This window comes from Eubalaena glacialis, chromosome 16, assembly GCF_028564815.1.
Source record: "Eubalaena glacialis isolate mEubGla1 chromosome 16, mEubGla1.1.hap2.+ XY, whole genome shotgun sequence".
NCBI lineage: Eukaryota > Metazoa > Chordata > Mammalia > Artiodactyla > Balaenidae > Eubalaena > Eubalaena glacialis.
This window is the reverse complement of record NC_083731.1, coordinates 78,977,068-78,998,478: the sequence shown is the minus strand read 5'-3', so window position 1 is coordinate 78,998,478 and position 21,411 is coordinate 78,977,068. Positions and strand designations below refer to the sequence as shown.

Genomic DNA, 21,411 nt, shown 5'->3' with positions numbered 1-21,411 from the left:
CACCTTTCTAATTTCAGAACATATTTGATCCTCTTATTTTCTAAGCTTAAGCCACACTAACATCCTTTCTGTACTCAAACATACCAAGCTCATATCCAGTGTAATGCCTTCTCAGCTAGCTCTCTCTACTGTCTAGAATGCCTTTACCTTTTGTCTTTGGGTGACAGGATTCTTCTCATCACTGAGATATCTGCTCATATGTTACTGTCTCATAGAGGCTTTCCCTAAATACAGTGTATGTAATACAGTCACTCTATATCCCATAACTAAGCTTTATTTTCATCATAACTCTTATTATTATCCTTTTTGAAACTCTTTTTTACATACTTATTGTCTGTTTCCTACATGAAAATGTAAATTCCATGAGGGCGGAGATCTTTTCAGTCTTGATCATTACTGTATCCCTAGCTCCTAGAAATAGTGCCTGTTCTAGTATAGCCATTAAATAAGTATGTGTTTATTGAATACTGAACCTGCTGGTTGGGCTTGGTGTATGAGTTCTTGACCCTCCTCTCCTTATCTGTGAAATTTGGGGTTAATATACATCTCATACAACTGTTATAAGGATTAAATGATATGTTTATAGAATATAATATGGCGCCTAATTCATATTTGTTACTTAGAAAACATTAGCTCAAAGAGAGTCACAAAAAAGAAAACAGAGACATCTAGCATGCCCTGATTTTTTCAGAGCACGAGAAATGATAAAATTTTTAAAACATCGTAACAAAACCTTGAGAAAGAAAAAGAGGGAAAATAACTTTAGAGTTCAGAATATCAAAGATGATCAAAAAACTTCACACAGGCCTGGATGCTGTCTGTAGTCTGGCTCAACCCTTCCTCCTCCTACTGCCTCAGTCCACAATAACCTTTCTTCTTCTGTATTTTACCATTTCTAGTCTGGAATTTGTAGACTGGAAAGTTCCCTGGGAATGTTTGGATGGGATTCAAACTATGGAATGCTTGATATAATCACAAATCTCACTGAAACAAAATTCATTTATCCATTCATTTATTTATGGAGCACTCCAATGTTAGAAGAAAAGGAGAAAAATCACTATAAAATCAATGTTATTAGAGTTAGAAACTTTAGGGTTATAGTTTTTCAGTGTGGCTGTAGCACAGGGTCCATACCTCTTCTTTCCTCCTTCACCTGGTACATCCTTCTTTATTCTTTAAAGGCTTATTTCTAGCATCATCTCTCCCTGACCTCTCCAGGCGAATTCATAAGTCTTTCTCGTTTGCCCTCAAAGCACTTTATTCAAACGTCACTCACCACATTATATTGTAATTGTTTACATCTTGTCCTCATCTTCTCAAGTAGAAAATACTCCTTACTAATCTTCATTGGCCTAACTCCTAACACAGGTACTAGAGGATAGTAGTCACTGAAAACAGGTCCTGTAATAGAGGTTATTTCTAAGGACTGGGGTACAGCAATGATCAAGACAGAAGAGGTCTCTGCCCTCATGAGCAAGTGGGAGGTTGCATGAGTGAGCTAACATACTGATCATACTGGCTTATAGTACCTAATGGTTTTAGGGTTTTTTTTAAATTTCTTTTTTTTTTGGCTGCGTTGGGTCTTCATTGCTGCACGCAGGCTTTCTCTAGTTGCGGCGAGCGGGGGCTACTCTTCATTGCAGTGCGCGGTTTCTCATTGCGGTGGCTTCTCTTGTTGCGGAGCACAGGCTCTAGGCACGCAGGCTTCAGTAGTTGTGGTACGTGGGCTCAGTAGTCGTGGCTCGTGGGCTCTAGAGTGCAGGCTCAGTAGTTGTGGCACACAGGCTTAGTTGCTCCGCGGCATGTGGGATCTTCCCGGACCAGGGATTGAACCCATGTCCCCTGTGTTGGCAGGCAGATTCTTAACCACTGTGCCACCAGGGAAATCCTACCTAATAGTTTTAAATGAAAAAATCACCACATCACTGACAACATATTCCGAAGTATGATCCAAGGGCTGTCAATAAGTGTTACTTGAGTAAAGTATTACATGGTCATGAGTTTGGGATGTTGAGTTGGGATGTTGAATTAAAGAAAATTAAACAGTTTTGTTTAATGCAGATTTCCACTTGTATAGGAAACTCTTCACTAGAGCCCTGTTTAGGGGCTTTGTTAATTGAGTTTTTCTATATGGGACAGTATTCGAAAACATTTTTTAATAGTCTTTACCTCTGTCTTGAGGCAATTGTAAGAGAAAAGTTCTTTGGTATTTTGCAAAGGGTTATTGCCATCTTTAAACAGTTCATTAATCAATCATCTCTGTCTATTGCTTTAGAAAGAATATGGTTTTTGGGAAGACAGAGGTCATTTATTATCAGCTAAACTGTATATCACTTTATCCTCATTATTTATATTTAGAGTCAAAAAAACTTCCATTGAAGGTCAAATCAATATATATGGATTGGTGAATTTTGAGCTGTGTGCTGAGTTTTCTAGTCATGTCTTTATGTCATTGTTTTAAGCATATGAGCTGTCTTTATGTAAAAGAGGAAATATGAAATTGATTAAATACTGAGTAACAACTGTCCATCTGTAATAAAAGGATGTGTATACCTGCAGAACAAATCTTTTATTGGTATGTCCTAATTAGTATCAAATTTACATGAACTATTTAAATTTTGAAAGTTGAGTCAAAATGAAAGTAAAAGTTTATGCAAGAAACTTATCTAACTTGGGAAAATAGCTTAAAGCCTCTCAAAAAGTGAATAAGAAAAAATTTTAAATATTACATTTTAATAGAAAACTTAATTTAAATGTAATTCTAATAAATGAGGCATGAATATTGAGGTGAATATTTAAATATACTTAAATTATATAAGCACGTGTGTTATGCTACCCTTTGGAAAAACACTTTATACCTGAATACTAAAAATGAGTTCAAAATTAAATGTTATTTTTAAATACCAGTTTTAAAATAATGACAGAATTATTCCTCTATTGTGAATACAGGTTTTTAAAATATTTATGTACATTAATGAGAATTAGGGGTAAATATATCATGAAAGGTTTGCTGTATTCATGCTCAAGTAGTGGGTGTTTTCCTTTCTTGTCTGTTAGTGTAACAAATGTAAATCAGGGAAGGAAATTTACTTTGAAAAACGGTTTTATATTTTTGACTGATATTTATCGGAAAAAAAAAAGTAGAGGGGATGTAGGATTTTGTTGTTTTCTGAATGGACAAAATTGAGTGTCAACAGAGTTAAGAGCTTTTGTAAATAGAAAGTTAATTGTGAAACAAGTAAGCATACTTTTTCAATTAATTTAAAATAAATGTGTTAGATAACTTGTTTTGGACAGAAACATTTTTCTTTGGCATGTCTCACAAATAACAGAAAGAATCAAATACAAATGGACCAGCTTGCATTTGATCACTGAAATGATCGTGTAGCCTAAAGCAAACTTCACAAAAGCTGATGAAATTGTCTCCATGTTCCTAATTTGCTGTTGTATTTTCCTATTTGGGTTAAATATGATACTGGCAAATCATTCCTTCTACAAAGGCATGATAAGCTACTAAGAAAGTGATACTTTTAGTTCCATTGTCAGTAGTTTGATAACTACTTCCACCCCACTTAGTGTGTATTAGTAAAAGCTGAAAAGGCCATATATGGTTTTGTTAAAATTCATTAGCATGTTTAGTAATTAGTAGCCTTGCTCTGCCTTTCAAGACTTGTCTCTGTCATAATTTTGTTTTAAAAGTTAAATCTAATTTTATTACATGAAAACACCATGAGAGAGCAATTAAATTAACAAATATTATTGCATACCTGTTTGCAAACTGTTCTAAGTACTGTGGGGTTGCAAAGCTGCGTAAGACAAATACCCTGATCACTAGTTTATAATCTAGTAAGAGAGTCAAAGTGTAAATGCATGATTAAATGAACAGTTGAGATCTACCAGAATATAAACAAATGTTTAATTGCCAAATTTATAAGCAAGGATGTTTTAGAGGGAAGACTGGCATGTGATACAGAACAAACATAAAAACATCGCAAAGAGTAATACACAATTAATTGCTAATTGGATAAGCATAAACATTTTAATGAGAGGAATAGCACATAACTAGGAATGAACAGCACAAGTTTGGGGGACAATCTGAGAGGAATAGAGGTTCTAAATAATGCAATAAGGGTGATGATATTGGAAAGAGGGGCACTCCATGGACCCTGCAGAGCAGGCTAAAAGATTTACTTCTGCGTATCTGTCACTGCAGTTAAATGTTGCGTTAAAAAATGTTAGACCTTTCAAAAATATATCTGAATTTCTGGAAAACTTCTTGTTTTAGTTTGATAGAAATACAAAACTGTATACACTTAAATTTGTATAACAGCTGATATAACTACTATTTATTGGTGGACTTGTAACAAGCACTGAACGAAGGGCATTAATGAGAACTGTTACTCCCGTGTGGATAAAAAAACTAATACTCAGACAGGTTGTCATTTACATACTGAGTGTCAGGGCTGGGATTTGAACCTTTTTCTAACTATGCTGCCTCCTGCTGCTGCTGCTGACTTCTGTGTACCATGCATTGGGCTGAACACTCTAAATACATTCCTTACAACAATTCTATAAAGTAGGTTTTATTTATCCCCATTTTGTAAATGAAGTAACTGAGGTTTAGAGAATGCAACAGTGAAAATCATAAACTTAATTTTAAATAATACCAGGCAGGCATGTATCAATAAATGTTATATAACTAATAAGATACATTTTATATGAAATATTTTACGCTATTGAAAAAACATTTACTTTGCAGTAATAGATATAATTTTAAAGATAATTGAAAATTGTACTATGTAGCATAAGGATATTCCTCAAAGTTAAGCAAATCCTTTCCTGTGATTTCTTATAGTGATCAATTTCTGAAGTCTTATGGGGAAGAATTTTTAATTATAATTTCTAAAAATAATTAAGCCTATTCACCACAGCAGTAATTATTAGGATGAAAGAATATCTACTTTCGTCAAGTGGGATAGAATTGCTGTATAGAATTAAGTGTTTCACAAGGAATTTTACAATTTTCCTAATTAAGATAAAAGTAATTATTGCTGCCCTAAGACTGCTTAAATTGAGACTAGCTCTACTGGAAAGGAAAAAGTTTAAAAAGGAGTGTAGCTATTCACTAAAAAGCTTTGTATGTTGCTGCCCAAAAGTAAATAAATAAATAAAGCCTGAGCCAGAAGAGTAGTTGGTTAAAGATGCAAAGACAAAGAGTGAAAATGCAATTCAACATTTGCTAATCTGGTGGGTCATAGAGAGCTCATTGAATAAAGTTCTTTTTTTTTTTTTTTTCTTTTTGGAAACTATTTCTCTTCTCTACTTTCCAGCCCTGCCTCCTTATTTAATTGTTCATGATGTTGGAGCCACTACTTTTTTTCAAATGTTAATAAAGTGAAAGAGTTTAAGAAGTGAAAGTTATAAAAATGAAGATGTCCTGTAAACTGTTTTATCATTAAAATCTTTCCATTTGCTGGAATCAAACCTTTTCTGATCCCACCAGGCAACCTCCTTAGTAAATGTAACTGTTACAAGAAAGGAGTTAGTGGAATTCTTGTTGGGAGGCTCTTCCTCTTCAGCTCTAGATTAAGGAAAGTTCAAGAACCAACTCTACTGCTCTGTCTGGATACTCAACTCCTAAATTTGTTCCTCCTCCTTTAGTGGAGATTCAGAATTTACAAACATGGTAAATAAGTATTTTGTAAGAATTGAGCCCAGTTTCCTGCACAACACACAATAGCTGCTCTGGTGTCTTGCAGTAGCATATAGAACCTGACCAGATGCTTAGGGGATTATTTTTCTCATCTATCATTTTCACATGGAAAACTATCCCTTAAATACTATAAAACCACTGTATTCCTTACAATACCAGAAAACCAGGCTCATAGGGAGTGGTGGTGCACCCAAAAAGCAAAAGGAGTCACCTAAATATTTTTGGTCCCCAGAAAACTGCTTTCTGTAAGAAAAGAGAAGAAAAGAAAAAGAAAATTAAAGAATCAAACGAAACATCCAGTACTCTATTAGGAGAGTTTTCATTCTGCAACAATAAATAAAAAAGAAATATAAGCCCTCAGATATGATTATTTTAAGGACGCAATGATTTTTTCTTGAATGATTTGCCCTTTATCAAATAGGCATTTGTCTGCCTTCAAACTTACAGTATAAATATCTCTCTCTTTAAAATTACTGGACAACATCAACATGGCTTTTCAAAGGTCACCTTAAGTAAACTAAGAATCTTCCTGTGTAGTATATCTTATTCTGCAAGGCTTTACTCTTCATGCACTGTGACTAAGGTTATACTATCATACTTTAACCAAATGATACTACCTTTTCCTTTCTTTGATAAAAAAGGAAATTAGGAGCAAATGTGATGCAAAGAAGTGCAGTGGATTGCTGCTGCAGTAAACAATACAAGGAGAAAGGAAGGGAGAAGGTAGCATAAGCTACACATGGGACCATCCAGAGAGAACAGAAACATTAGCAGAAAGTTAGATCACAACTTGGGTCAAAATAAGAAACCTGTAATGGAAACAAAATTTTAGACAAAACGTTTACTTTCCTACCCACTTTCTTTTTCATGCCTTTATGATGTTTGATTTGGCTGCTAACAAAACTTTTCTCACTATTAAGTATGGCTTGTGCAATCTAACACACACTTTAATAATATTCACTGTTTTTTCATCTAAAGCTTCATTATAGTTAATTGGAAACCTAGTTTAATTCACATACGTTCATCAATCACTATCTCCCTCTCTGTGAATCCAAAATGTTTCATAAAGTTTCTCAAGAATCATCATTCACAGTAACTACTCCCCACTGATATGCATGGGAACAAATGATATAGACAGACAGCTGTAACGCGTCCCCAGTGGTGTGTTTGGAATCCTATCTTTCCTTCCAGGTTCAGTAATACAGGGAGAGAGAACAAACTAGCCTGACTTGGAAAGACTGGACTGAAGACTAGGATTTGGCTTTGTGAACTATGACTTTACAGTGTCAGGATGTGAGAGTACACTTTTCAAAGACAGGAAGAATGCATTTCTCAGGAGCTTCACAATCAATTTGTAATTAAATTATCCGATATAATACACGACCTTAGGTCAGAGAGGATGTAAGTGTGTCAGAGAAAGGAGACTGGAAGAAGTGCTTAGTAATACATAAGAGAGTCAGAACAGTATTAATGGCTTAAGACATATGTCAAATGTATATGTGTAGATATATCTTTTAGATGAGAGTGCGTGTACATACACACACACACACACACACACTTACAGCATTGAGGTAATATATGTTACTAGGAATTGACTAAATAGCCCACAAGACATGTTAATAAAAGGCTGATGATTTTTCTTATGAAGGAGAGCTAAGAGTGCCAATAAATACAGAGTTTGTTTTGCCAACATACTTTGTAATCATGTTTCATTAGCATACTCACACTTGTTTACTTGTACATTCACTTATGCAGTAAGTTGGTTCCCCATTTTTATTAGAGTATCTCATCTGTTTCCTTCTTAACACAAAAAATTAACTATAAGTTTATTTATTTAAATTATGAAATAGACTGAAAGCTGCACAAAGGCACGAATCAAGTCAGTTTGTTCATCTATGGATGTCTAGTACTTAGCCTATCCCTGGCTCTTAGGTGTTCAATAAATATTTGTTGACTAAAGGAATGAACATATGCAATATACACAGAGCATTCTACCTACTTCACAAGTATCATTTTTCATTCAGAGTAATTAGTTCTGGTTATAAAGAAGCGGGGAAACAGCTGTGCTGGTGCTTTAAGTGTAATATCCTCAAGATATTTTGTTTCCTTGGTTGCTCTCTTTACAGTTAGAGGCAGTGTGGCGTGAGCTAGAAAGTCAGCCAGCCTGAGGACAGATACTTCTTCTGCCACCTACTGGTTGCTTAATCTTGGGCACATCACTTAGCCTTCCTGTGTCTCCATTTCTTAATTTGTAAAATGAGTTCACTTACCTTAAAGGGAATTTATGAAGAGTAAACGACTTAATACATGTGCAATGCTTAGAAAGGTACCTGGAATACAATAATCTCTCAGTAAATATTGGTCCTTCTGTAAGTATTATTATTCTAGGAACTTACTCAACTCTGGGGTTAGATTTACTACAGTGACATGGGACCTTCAAATCTCAGAAGTTCAACACAAGAAAAGTTTATTTCTCACTCATACTACATGTTCCGCGTGGAACCACGGGGAAGCTCTGCTCCTCGAAGTCACTCAGGGATGCAAAATGATGGAGACTCCACATCAATGCTTATTTTCTTCATTCCTACAGTGGAGGGAAGGGAACATGACAAATTTTCATCGGCTCTTAAAACTTTTGTCTGGAAGTGACTCACCTTTCACATTTTATTAGCTGAGGAAAGTCACATGGGCATGCCTTATTTCAAAACAGATGGAAGAGTGTAATCTACAGTGTGTCCAGAGGAGGAGAGGATAACAATTTTTAACTATTAGTCTCTCATTTAGCATTTGTGTTTTTGGTCGTTCTTGGTAGGATTAGAAGTCATGCACAGAAGTCTTGACCTCAGTGATCACCACCAGTTCTTTAGCCAAGCAGAGATTCGAGTTCTTACTGAATTTTGTGTGTATGTTTAGCAAGATATTCCTTTGTTCCTTTCACTCTTTTCTCTATTCCACTGGATAGTTTTTGTTATCAAATATCAAGTAACCAATTAACAGTTCAGTTATGCTTTACCAGGTAAATTCAGTTTTCCCTCCAGCTTATGAAGGTGACTGATTCCTGGGAGGGGAGGAGGGATCCCTTTTAAGAAAATTAAGTGCATTCTCGTAAGTCTAAAATATAACTATCAAAAATTTCATGGAGGAAAATTATGATTTCCTGAACCCTATTTATGCTAAAATAACACCGAATTCTAATTAATGAACACCATTACATCAGTAGTAACATTAATTATCATAATACAACCTAACTGGGAATCTTCCCTTCATTAGTTACTGGCTCTTTACCTCCTCTTTTCTAGCAATTATGTACTATACTTGTAAAATCACACTCCTGAACAAAACGTATATATGATACTCAGTGTTTCTGTAATTCCGTCATGAAAGGCAAAAACATAGCTGTAAGGACCAAAATAAATAAATAGTGGGAAATAATACATATGATATCACATTCATCCTCCCAGGTGACATCATTAGAGGTATCACATATGAGATTATCACCGCTAAAAACTTGCAAATCCAAGCAGAATTTCAGTGCAGCATGACTACCTGCACAACCATGGGGATGATGGCACAGTGGCTTCTGTATGTGTCCACCTGGATGCTCTCCAAGTGCAGGAAATCTAAATTAGCCCTCCTTCAAGAAGAGAAGTGCTTGTCAACCTAACTTAGGGTATTAAAAGAACCTCTTAGAGTACTCAAAATATACTGACCGAAATAGGCATATCACAGAGTAAAAATTTTTTATTGTGCTTACAAATTATTAATAACAATCACATCTAGAGTTAAAACTTATTAGAGTAGTCTCTATTATTATCTTTTCTCCTGGAATGCCTCACATATTACAAAAGAATATGGCAAAGTGTATCTTATTATGTTGAAATATTAAATAGGTGGAGTGGTAGAGGAGCGATTTAGTTAAAGGATCAATAACATATATTAAATTTCAGTGGGAAAGCAGAGTGAAGAACGTGTGAGTGAGAATAAAAGGAAAGGAATATATCTTATTATACATATTATGCTGTTATATCTTCAGCACCAAGAGCATTGCCTAACACAGGATAAGTAGTCAGTAAATATCTTTCTGAATGGAAACATTGAAGGAAGGAGAGAAGGAAATAAGTGAGTATCCATTTTTTTTTTTTTTAAACATCTTTATTGAAGTATAATTGCTTTACAATGGTGTGCTAGCTTCTGCTTTACAACAAAGTGAATCAGTTACACATATACATATGTTGCCATATCTCTTCCCTCTTGCATCTCCCTCCCTCCCACCCTCCCTATCCCACCCCTCTAGGTGGTCACAAAGCACCGAGCTGATCTCCCTGTGCTATGCGGCTGCTTCCCACTAGTTATCTATTTTACATTTGGTAGTATATATATGTCCATGACACTCTCTCACCCTGTCACATCTCACCCCTCCCCCTCCCCATATCCTCAAGTCCATTCTCTAGTAGGTCTGTGTCTTTATTCCCATCTTGCCACTAGGTTCTTCATGACCTCTTTTTTTTTTTTTTTTTTTTTTCCCTTAGATTCCATATATATGTGTTAGCATACGGTATTTGTTTTTCTCTTTCTGACTTACTTCACTCTGTATGACAGACTCTAACTCCATCCACCTCATTACAAACACCTCCATTTCATTTCTTTTTATGGCTGAGTAATATTCCATTGTATATATGTGCCACATCTTCTTTATCCATTCATCCGATGATGGACACCTAGGTTGCTTCCATGTCCTGGCTATTGTAAACAGAGCTGCAATGAATATTTTGGTACATGACTCTTTCTGAATTATGGTTTTCTCAGGGTATATGCCCAGTAGTGGGATTGCTGGGTCATATGGTAGTTCTATTTTTAGTTTTTTAAGGAACCTCCATACTGTTCTCCATAGTGGCTGTATCAATTTACATTCCCACCAACAGTGCAAGAGTGTTCCCTTTTCTCCACACCCTCTCCAGCATTTATTGTTTCTAGATTTTTTGATGATGGCCATTCTGACCGGTGTGAGATGATACCTCATTGTAGTTTTGATTTGCATTTCTCTAATGATTAATGATGTTGAGCATTCTTTCATGTGTCTGTTGGCAATCTGTATCTCTTCTTTGGAGAAATGTCTATTTAGGTCTTCTGCCCATTTTTGGATTGGGTTGTTGGTTTTTTTGTTATTGAGCTGCATGAGCTGCTTGTAAATCTTGGAGATTAATCCTTTGTCCGTTGCTTCATTTGCAAATATTTTCTCCCATTCTGAGGGTTGTCTTTTGGTCTTGTTTATGGTTTCCTTTGCTATGCAAAAGCTTTTAAGTTTCATTAGGTCCCATTTGTTTATTTGTGTTTTTATTTCCATTTCTCTAGGACCTGGGTCAAAAAGGATCTTGCTGTGACTTATGTCATACAGTGTTCTGCCTATGTTTTCCTCTAAGAGTTTGATAGTGTCTGGCCTTACACTTAGGTCTTTAATCCATTTTGAGTTTATTTTTGTGTATGGTGTCAGGGAGTGTTCTAATTTCATACTTTTACATGTACCTGTCCAATTTTCCCAGCACCACTTATTGAAGAGGCTGTCTTTTCTCCACTGTATATGCTTGCCTCCTTTATCAAAGATAAGGTGACCATATGTGCGTGGGCTTATCTCTGGGCTTTCTATCCTGTTCCATTGATCTATGTTTCTGTTTTTGTGCCAGTACCAAACTGTCTTGATTACTGTAGCTTTGTAATATAGTCTGAAGTCAGGGAGCCTGATTCCTCCAGCTCCATTTTTCGTTCTCAAGATTGCTTTGGCTATTCGGGGTCTTTTGTGTTTCCATACAAATTGTGAAATTTTTTGTTCTAGTTCTGTGAAAAATGCCAGTGGTAGTTTGATAGGGATTGCATTGAATCTGTAGATTGCTTTGGGTAGCAGAGTCATTTTCACAATGTTTATTCTTCCAATCCAAGAACATGGTATATCTCTCCATCTATTTGTATCATCTTTAATTTCTTTCATCAGTGTCCTATAATTTTCTGCATACAGGTCTTTTGTCTCCTTAGGTAGGTTTATTCCTAGGTATTTTATTCTTTTTGTTGCAATGGTAAACGGGAGTGTTTTCTTAATTTCACTTTCAGATTTTTCATCATTAGTATACAGGAATGCAAGAGATTTCTGTGCATTAATTTTGTATCCTGCTACTTTACCAAATTCATTGATTAGCTCTAGTAGTTTTCTGGTAGCATCTTTTGGATTCTCTATGTATAGTATCATGTCATCTGCAAACAGTGACAGCTTTACTTCTTCTTTTCCGATTTGGATTCCTTTTATTTCTTTTTCGTCTCTGATTGCTGTGGCTAACACTTCCAAAACTATGTTGAATAATAGTGGTGAGAGTGGGCAACCTTGTCTTGTTCCTGATCTTAGTGGAAATGGTTTCAGTTTTTCACCATTGAGGACAATGTTGGCTGTGGGTTTGTCATATACGGCCTTTATTATGTTGAGGAAAGTTCCCTCTATGCCTACTTTCTGCAGGACTTTTATCATAAATGGGTGTTGAATTTTGTCGAAAGCTTTCTCTGCATCTATTGAGATGATCATATGGTTTTTCTCCTTCAATTTGTTAATATGATGTATCACGTTGATTGATTTGCATATATTGAAGAATCCTTGCATTCCTGGAATAAACCCCACGTGATCATGGTGTATGATCCTTTTAATGTGCTGTTGGATTCTGTTTGCTAGTATTTTGTTGAGGATTTTTGCATCTATGTTCATCAGTGATATTGGCCTGTAGTTTTCTTTCTTTGTGACATCTTTGCCTGGTTTTGGTATCAGGGTGATGGTGGCCTCGTAGAATGAGTTGGGGAGTGTTCCTCCCTCTGCAATATTTTGGAAGAGTTTGAGAAGGATAGGTGTTAGCTCTTCTCTAAATGTTTGATAGAATTCGCCTGTGAAGCCATCTGGTCCTGGGCTTTTGTGTGTTGGAAGATTTTTAATCACAGTTTCAATTTCAGTGCTTGTGATTGGTCTGTTCATATTTTCTATTTCTTCCTGGTTCAGTCTCGGCAGGTTGTGCATTTCTAAGAATCTGTCCATTTCTTCCAGGTTGTCCATTTTATTAGCATAGAGTTGCTTGTAGTAATCTCTTATGATCGTTTGTATTTCTGCAGTGTCAGTGGTTACTTCTCCTTTTTCATTTCTAATTCTATTAATTTGAGTCTTCTCCCTTTTTCTCTTGATGAGTCTGGCTAATGGTTTATCAATTTTGTTTATCTTCTCAAAGAACCAGCTTTTAGTTTCATTGATTTTTGCTATTGTTTCCTTCATTTCTTTTTCATTTATTTCTGATCTGATCTTTATGATTTCTTTCCTTCTGCTAGCTTTGGGGTTTTTTTGTTCTTCTTTCTCTAATTGCTTTAGGTGCAAGGTTAGGTTGTTTATTCGAGATGTTTCCTGTTTCTTGATGTAGGCTTGTATTGCTATAAACTTCCCTCTTAGAACTGCTTTTGCTGCATCCCATAGGTTTTGGATCGTCGTGTCTCCATTGTCATTTGTTTCTAGGTATTTTTTGATTTCCCCTTTGATTTCTTCAGTGATCACTTCGTTATTAAGTAGTGTATTGTGTAGCCTCCATGTGTTTGTATTTTTTACAGATCTTTTCCTGTAATTGATATCTAGTCTCATAGCGTTGTGGTCGGAAAAGATACTTGATACGATTTCAATTTTTTTAAATTTACCAAGGCTTGATTTGTGACCCAAGATATGATCTATCCTGGAGAATGTTCCATGAGCACTTGAGAAAAATGTGTATTCTGTTGTTTTTGGGTGGAATGTCCTATAAATATCAATTAAGTCCATCTTGTTTAATGTATCATTTAAAGCTTGTGTTTCCTTATTTATTTTCATTTTGGATGATCTGTCCATTGGTGAAAGTGGGGTGTTAAAGTCCCCTACTATGATTGTGTTACTGTCGATTTCCCCTTTTATGGCTGTTAGTATTTGCCTTATGTATTGAGGTGCTCCTATGTTGGGTGCATAAATATTTACAATTGTTATACCTTCCTCTTGGATCGATCCCTTGATCATTATATAGTGTCCGTCTTTGTCTCTTGTAATTGTCTTTATTTTAAAGTCTATTTTGTCTGATATGAGAATTGCTACTCCAGCTTTCTTTTGATTTCCATTTGCATGGAATATCTTTTTCCATCCCCTCACTTTCAGTCTGTATGTGTCTCTAGGTCTGAAGTGGGTCTCTTGTAGACAGCATATATATGGGTCTTGTTTTTGTATCCATTCAGCCAGTCTGTGTCTTTTGGTGGGAGCATTTAATCCATTTACATTTAAGGTAATTATCGATATGTATGTTCCTATTCCCATTTTCTTAAATGTTTTGGGTTTGTTATTGTAGGTGTTTTCCTTCTCTTGTGTTTCTTGCCTAGAGAAGTTCCTTTAGCATTTGTTGTAAAGCTGGTTTGGTGGTGCTGAACTCTCTCAGCTTTTGCTTGTCTGTAAAGGTTTTAATTTCTCCATCAAATCTGAATGAGATCCTTGCTGGGTAGAGTAATCTTGGTTGTAGGTTTTTCTCCTTCATCACTTTAAGTATATCCTGCCACTCCCTTCTGGCTTGCAGCATTTCTGCTGAAAGATCAGCTGTTAACCTTATGGGGATGCCCTTGTGTGTTATCTGTTGTTTTTCCCTTGCTGCTTTTAATATGTTTTCTTTATATTTAATTTTTGATAGTTTGATTAATATGTGTCTTGGTGTGTTTCTCCTTGGATTTATCCTGTATGGGACTCTCTGTGCTTCCAGGACTTGATTAACTATTTCCTTTCCCATATTAGGGAAGTTTTCAACTATAATCTCTTCAAATATTTTCTCAGTCCCTTTCTTTTTCTCTTCTTCTTCTGGGACCCCTATAATTTGAATGTTGGTGCGTTTAATGTTGTCCCAGAGGTCTCTGAGACTGTCCTCAGTTCTTTTCATTCTTTTTTCTTTATTCTGGTCTGCAGTAGTTATTTCCACCATTTTATCTTCCAGGTCACTTATCCGTTCTTCTGCCTCAGTTATTCTGCTATTGATCCCATCTAGAGTATTTTTAATTTCATTTATTGTGCTTGTCATCGTTTCTTGGTTCCTCTTTAGTTCTTCTACGTCCTTGTTAAATGTTTCTTGCATTTTGTCTATTCTATTTCCAAGACTTTGGATCATCCTTACTATCATTATTCTGAATTCTTTTTCAGGTAGACTACCTATTTCCTCTTCATTTGTTAGGTCTGGTGTGTTTTGACCCTGCTCCTTCATCTGCTGTGTGTTTTTCTGTCTTCTCATTTTGCTTATCTTACTGTGTTTGGGGTCTCCTTTTCACAGGCTGCAGGTTCGTAGTTCCTGTTGTTTTTGGTATCTGTCCCCAGTGGCTAAGGTTGGTTCAGTGGGTTGTGTAGGTTTCCTGGTGGAGGGAACTAGTGCCTGTGTTCTGGTGGATGAGGCTGGATGTTGTCTTTCTGGTGGGTTCGTCCACGTCTGGTGGTGTGTTTTGGGGTGTCTGTGGCCTTATTATGATTTTAGGCAGCCTCTCTGTTAATGGATGGGGCTGTGTTCCTCTCTTGCTAGTTGTTTGGCATAGGGTGTCCAGCACTGTAGCTTGCTGGTCGTTGAGTGAAGCTGGGTCTTGATGTTGAGATGGAGATCTGTGAGAGATTTTCGCCGTTTGGTATTACGTGGAGCTGGGAGGTCTCTTGTGGACCAGTGTCCTGAAGTTGGCTCTCCCACCTCAGAGGCACAGCCCTGATGCCTGGCTGGAGCACCAAGAGCCTTTCATCCACACGGCTCAGAATAAAAGGGAGAAAAAATGGAAAGAAAGAAAAAAAAAGAGGATAAAATAAAATAAAATAAAGCAATTATAATAAAAAATAAGAAAAAAAAATTAAGAGTAAATTTATTAAGAAAAAGATTTTTTTTTAATTTTTAAAAATAGATTTATTAATTTTTTATACTAAAAATAAGAAAAAAATTATTTAGAAAAAATTTATTAAGAAAAAAAATTTTTTAATTTTTTAAAATAAAAAATATGAAAAAACTTATTAAAAATTTTTTTAAAAATAGAAAATAAGGAAAAAATTATTAAGAAAACATTTATTAGGGAAAAAAAAAATTTTTAAGCCAAAAAAAAAAAAAAAAACCGACGGACCTAACCCTAGGACTAACGGTGAGAGCGAAGCTATACAGACAAAATCTCACCCAGAAGCATACACATCTACACTCACAAAAAAAAGGAAAAGGGGAAAAATTAATATATCCTGCTCCCAAAGTCCATCTCCTAAATTTGGGATGATTCGTTGTCTATTCAGGTATTCAACAGATGCAGGCACATCAAGTTGTTTGTGGAGCTTTAATCCGCTGCTTCTGAGGCTGCTGGGAGAGATTTCCCTTTCTCTTCTTTGTTCGTACAGCTCCCGGGGTTCAGCTTTGGATTTGGACCCGCCTCTGCATGTAGGTCCCCTGAGGGCGTCTGTTCCCCGCCCAGACAGAACGGGGTTAAAGGAGCAGCTGATTCGGGGGCTCCGGCTCAGTCAGGCCGGGGGGGAGGGAGCGGTACGGAGGAGGCGGGGCGAGCCTGCGGCGGCAGAAGCCGGCGTGACGTTGCAGCAGCCTGAGGCGCGCCGTGCGCTCTCCCGGGGAAGTTGTCCCCGGATTACGGGAGCCTGGCCGTGGCGGGCTGCACAGGCTCCCGGGAGGGGCGGTGTGGAGAATGACCTGTGCTCGCCCACAGGCTGTTTGGTGGCGGCAGCAGCAGCCTTAGCGTCTCATGCCCGTCTCTGGGGTCCGTGCTGATAGCCGCGGCTCGCGCCCGTCTCTGGAGTTCCTTTAAGTGGCGCTCTGAATCCCCTCTCCTTGCACGCCGCGAAACAAAGAGGCAAGAAAAAGTCTCCTGCCTCTTCGGCAGCTGCAGACTTTTTCTCGGGCACCCTCCCGGCTAGTTGTGGTGCGCTAGACCCTTCAGGCTGTGTTCACGCAGCCAACCCCAGTCCTCTCCCTGAGATCCGACCGAAGCCCGCGCCTCAGCTCCCAGCCCCCGCCCGCCCCGGCGGGTGAGCAGACAAGCCTCTCGGGCTGGTGAGTGCTGCTCGGCGCCGAGCCTCTGTGCGGGAATCTCTCCGTTTTTCCCTCTGCGTCCCTGTTGCTGTGGGATCCGTGCTGATAGCCGCGGCTCGCGCCCGTCTCTGGAGCTCGTTTAGGCGGCGCTCTGAATCCCCTCTCCTTGCGCGCCGCGAAACAAAGAGGCAAGAAAAATTCTCTTGCCTCTTTGGCAGCTGCAGTCTTTTTCCCGGACTCCCTCCCGGCTAGCACCGAAGCCCGAGCCCCAGCTCCCAGGCCCCGCCCGCCCCGGCGGCTGAGCAGACAAGCCTCTCGGGCTGGTGAGTGCTGGTCGGCACCGCTCCTCTGTGCGGGAATCTCCGCTTTGCCCTCCGCACCACTGTGGCTGCGCTCTCCTCCGTGGCTCCGAAGCTTCCCCCCTCTGCTACCCGCAGTCTCTGCCCACGAAGGGGCTTCCTAGTGTGTGGAAAGCTTTCCTCCTTCACAGCTCCCTCCCACTGGTGCAGGTCCCGTCCCTATTCTTTTGTCTCTGTTATTTCTTTTTTCTTTTGCCCTACCCAAGTACGTGGGGATTTTCTTGCCTTTTGGGAGGTCTGACGTCTTCTGCCAGCGTTCAGTGGGTGTTCTGTAGGAGCAGTTCCACGTGTAGATGTATTTCTCATGTATCTGTGGGGAGGAAGGTGATCTCCGCGTCTTACTCTTCCGCCATCTTGCCCCTCCTCCCCGTGAGTATCCATTTTAATGAATGATACTGTTTAATGTTATTGAGAGTTGAAAGCACAACTCTCAGTACCTATCGTTATTTTATCTATACTCAGTTCCACTATCTTTAAACTATAAATAGAAAAGCAAGCATGGTTTGAAAGAAACAAAGTTTTTTTTTTTTTAAGAGTTTATGTATGTTCAAATATTGAAAACCCCAAATATTATCAAAGACTGGACTCTCAGTAATACTAGGTTAATTTCCACAAAGAAAGTGGGGGAAATACTAGAAGAACAAATCAGAGAACAAATATCTAAATTTTCCCAATCCTTGCTTCCCTCAAAAAAAAAAGAGAGAGGATAATGGATTTTAGATTTTAGAAACTACAGATGAAAATTTTTCATTGTTGTGGTCTATTCAGATCCTCTGCCCACTTTTTAATCAGGTTGTTTGGTGTTTTTGTTGTTGTTTTTGAGTTTTATGAGTTCTTTATACATTTTGGATATTATATTGTTTATCAGATATATTGTTTGCTAATATTTTTTTCTCATTTGGTAGGTTGTCTTTTCATTTTACTGATTTTTTTCTCTGCAGAAGCTTTTTAGTTTTATATAATCCCACTTGTTTATTTTATTTTTGTTGCCTTTGCTTTTGGTGTCAAATCCAAAAAAATCATTGCCAAGACAAATGTCAAGGAGCTTACTGCCTGTGTTTCCTTCTAAGAGTTTTGTGGTTTCAGGTCTTATGTTTTAAAGTCTTTGGCCCATTTTTAGTTGAGTTTCGTGTATGGTGTAAGACTGATCTAGTTTTATTCTTTTGCATGTGACTGTTCAGTTTCCCCAACACCATTTTTTGAAGAGACTCTCCTTTCCCCATTGTATATTCTTGGCTCCTTTGCCGTAAATGTCATAAATATGTGGGTTTATTTCTGGGCTCTCTATTCTGTTTCATTAAGTTGTGTGTCTGTTTTTATGTCAATATCATACTGTCTTGATAACTATAGCCGTGTAATATAGTTTGAAATCAGGGAGCGTGATGCCACAGCTTTGCTCTTCTCTCCCAAAATTGCTTCGTCTATTTGGGCCTTTTGTGGTTCCATACAAAGTTTAGGATTCTTCGTTCTATTTCTGTGAAAAATGCCATTGGAATTTTGATGGAGATTGTATTGAATCTGTAGATTGCTTTGGGTAGCATGTACATTTTAACAATATCAATTCTTTCAATCCATGAGCAAGGACTATATTTCCACTTTTTTATGTCTTCTTCAATTTCTTTCTTCAGTGTCTTAGTTTTCATTGCACAGGGCTTTCGCCTCTTTACTCCTAGGTATTCTTTTTGATACAGTTGTAAGTGTATCAGATTTCTCTTTCTGTTAGTTAATTAGCTATAGTGATTTTTTGCACATGTCTTTGCATAGCTTTTTTAGTGGTTGCTCTAATTATTACATCATATCTACATAGCTCATCACAGTCTACTGGTGGTGTCATTTTACCAGCCCAAGTGAAGTATAGAAACTTTACCTCCTTTACATTCCTTTACCCTCCCTCATTTATATTTGTCTTGACTATTACCTCTACCCACAATTAGAACCACATCAGACAGTGTTATAATTTTTGCTTCAACAGCAAAACATAATTAACAAAACTCAAGAGGAAGAGGAAATCCTATTATATTTACTTATACTTTGCTTAGGTCCTTTCTTCCTTCCTGATGTTCCAATGTTCCTTTTTTTATTGCTTCTCTTATGTTTACATGATTGCTATTAGCCATTTTTTTAGACTAGCTCTGAGGCTGACAAATCTTTTTAATCATATGAAAATATTTTCATTTCTCCTTTATTCCTAAAGGATATTTTCACTCGTTATAGGATTCTGGGTTGACAGTTCTTTTAGCACATAACAAAACTTTTACACTTCCTCTGGCCACCATAGCTTTGAATGTGAAATATGCTGTCATGGTTCCTGGTATGACAAGTAATTTTGAGATCGAAACCTGGATTTTTTTTTTTTTTTTAATTTTCTGAGATATTTTTATCTCATTTAAATCTTCTATTTTAGTTGACTTTTCTCTGACATTACTCCACCAGGACAGGTGGGGCGCACTGCCTCTTCACTGCCTGGTGGAGATAGAAATCTAGGTTCCTCACTTCCCTTCCGCTGACATCCAGGGAGTGGGTGTCTCCTCATGATGGCTTGGCAGGGGTGGGAGTTCCAGCTCCGCACGTGGTATCCACTGATGGGGGTGGCCTCGTTGCTGTTGGTTAGTAGTAAAAGTCCTGACTCTCTACTGTGTCTCCTCCGGAACCACCCCAGTGGGAAGAGAGAAGGATGCCTCATTAATGACCACAGGGTGTGGGAATCCAGGCTCTCCATATGGTCTCGAGTGACTCCTTGAGGGTGGGATACCTTGTCATCAGCCAGCAGAGATGAAAGTCCTGGCTCCCTATATGACCTTCTCTGATACCACCCCAGTTTGGATGTTAGGGCGCCTCATTACACCATCATGAGGCTTCAGATCTAGGCTCCCCACTCATCCTTTGCTAGTGTGTGTGGGGGGAATGAGAGGCATAGTTTTTCTCTGGTGTTTGGCTGGAGCAAATAATTGTCTAAAAGTTTCCTGTCTTCCTAGGATGCCCTTTTCCTGGTCTTCCAGCTAGAGAAACATGCTTTTCTTGGGGCTTTTTTTTTTTGTCTGTACCCGTTGGCCTATCTGGGTTGCTAGCTTCTTTGCCTCCAAATCTAGGGTATATGAGACAAAAAGATAACCCAGGGACTCACCACTTTGTTGTTCCTTGGGCCCTGTGGCCCTTAGCCAGTCTGCCTTCCGCTCCCCACATTTCAGAGTTTTGTTATGTTTGTTTTGTATGTAGCGTATAAGTTTTTTTTAAGTTGTTCTTAATGGGAGGAATAGAAGAAAGTATGTCTGTGGTCAGAAATTTGAGAAAACATTAGATCTCAGGTCTCTCCTAGTGAATTCAGTTACTTAATTTTAACATACTTTTAAGGAAAATCATTATAGCAAGATTTTAGCATTTTCTTCTTTAAACTACTAGGATTAATCTGTATTTGTAGGGATAGAAATTATCCTATTTTAAATTAATGACAGGTACGCTACTCATAATAATTAATCACCAGGTAATCATTATTTTGACAGAAAAATAAAATTATAATTATAATGTTTAGAAAAACAAGTATATTAAATTACACTTTAAATGATTATAATTTTAATGTTCTTTTTGTATATCCCTTATATTGATATATTCTTTTACAATTAAGTTATAGAAAACAAAATTAAATAGCCATAAAATCTAAAATTTTTTCAAAAGTAAATTATTGTTCTCAATGACTATACTTCTCTGTAGATTTTCAAAGTAAAAAAAAATTGTTTTAATTAATTCATTGAATATTTATTAAAAACATAGTATATGCCAGACGTTGTGCTAGAGAGATAATGATGAGCAAAATATATAGTTTCCATCTTAATCAAACACAGTGTTCTTCTACAGTAAAATATCAAAATAAAAACTGAAATCAAATCTTCTATGAAAGCATTTTATATGTTTTTATGAATAGTGCTGCTCAAGAAAATTAGAATATTATCTTTTGAGTATATTATTCCAGATTATTCCAGATACTATACAGAGAAAAACAGACTTCTCAAGCAGTAGCATTTATCACTAATGTTTATTAAAATTAAATTGAAAACAAAAATGATACCATGAAATGTTCCATTGGTATACAACGAACATATTTCAGTAGTTTCTGAAATATCTCGTAGATTTTTAATATTGTTTAAAGTGTAACATAGTTTAGACAGTGTTACCAATGATGGCCATGGCTGTTAATGGTTTATATTAACTGAAAGCTGTAAAATCATCCAAGGACTCTGTTAGCGTTAGAATAATAATTTACCAAGACAGTTACCACATACTG

General features: G+C 37.2%; 1 protein-coding gene across 8 annotated transcripts in view; it reads left to right on the top strand.

Annotated features, from left to right (window-relative positions):
- Positions 1–21,411, top strand: part of NBEA (neurobeachin) — a 629,474-nt gene that overhangs the window by 366,906 nt on the left and 241,157 nt on the right. The window lies entirely within an intron of this gene.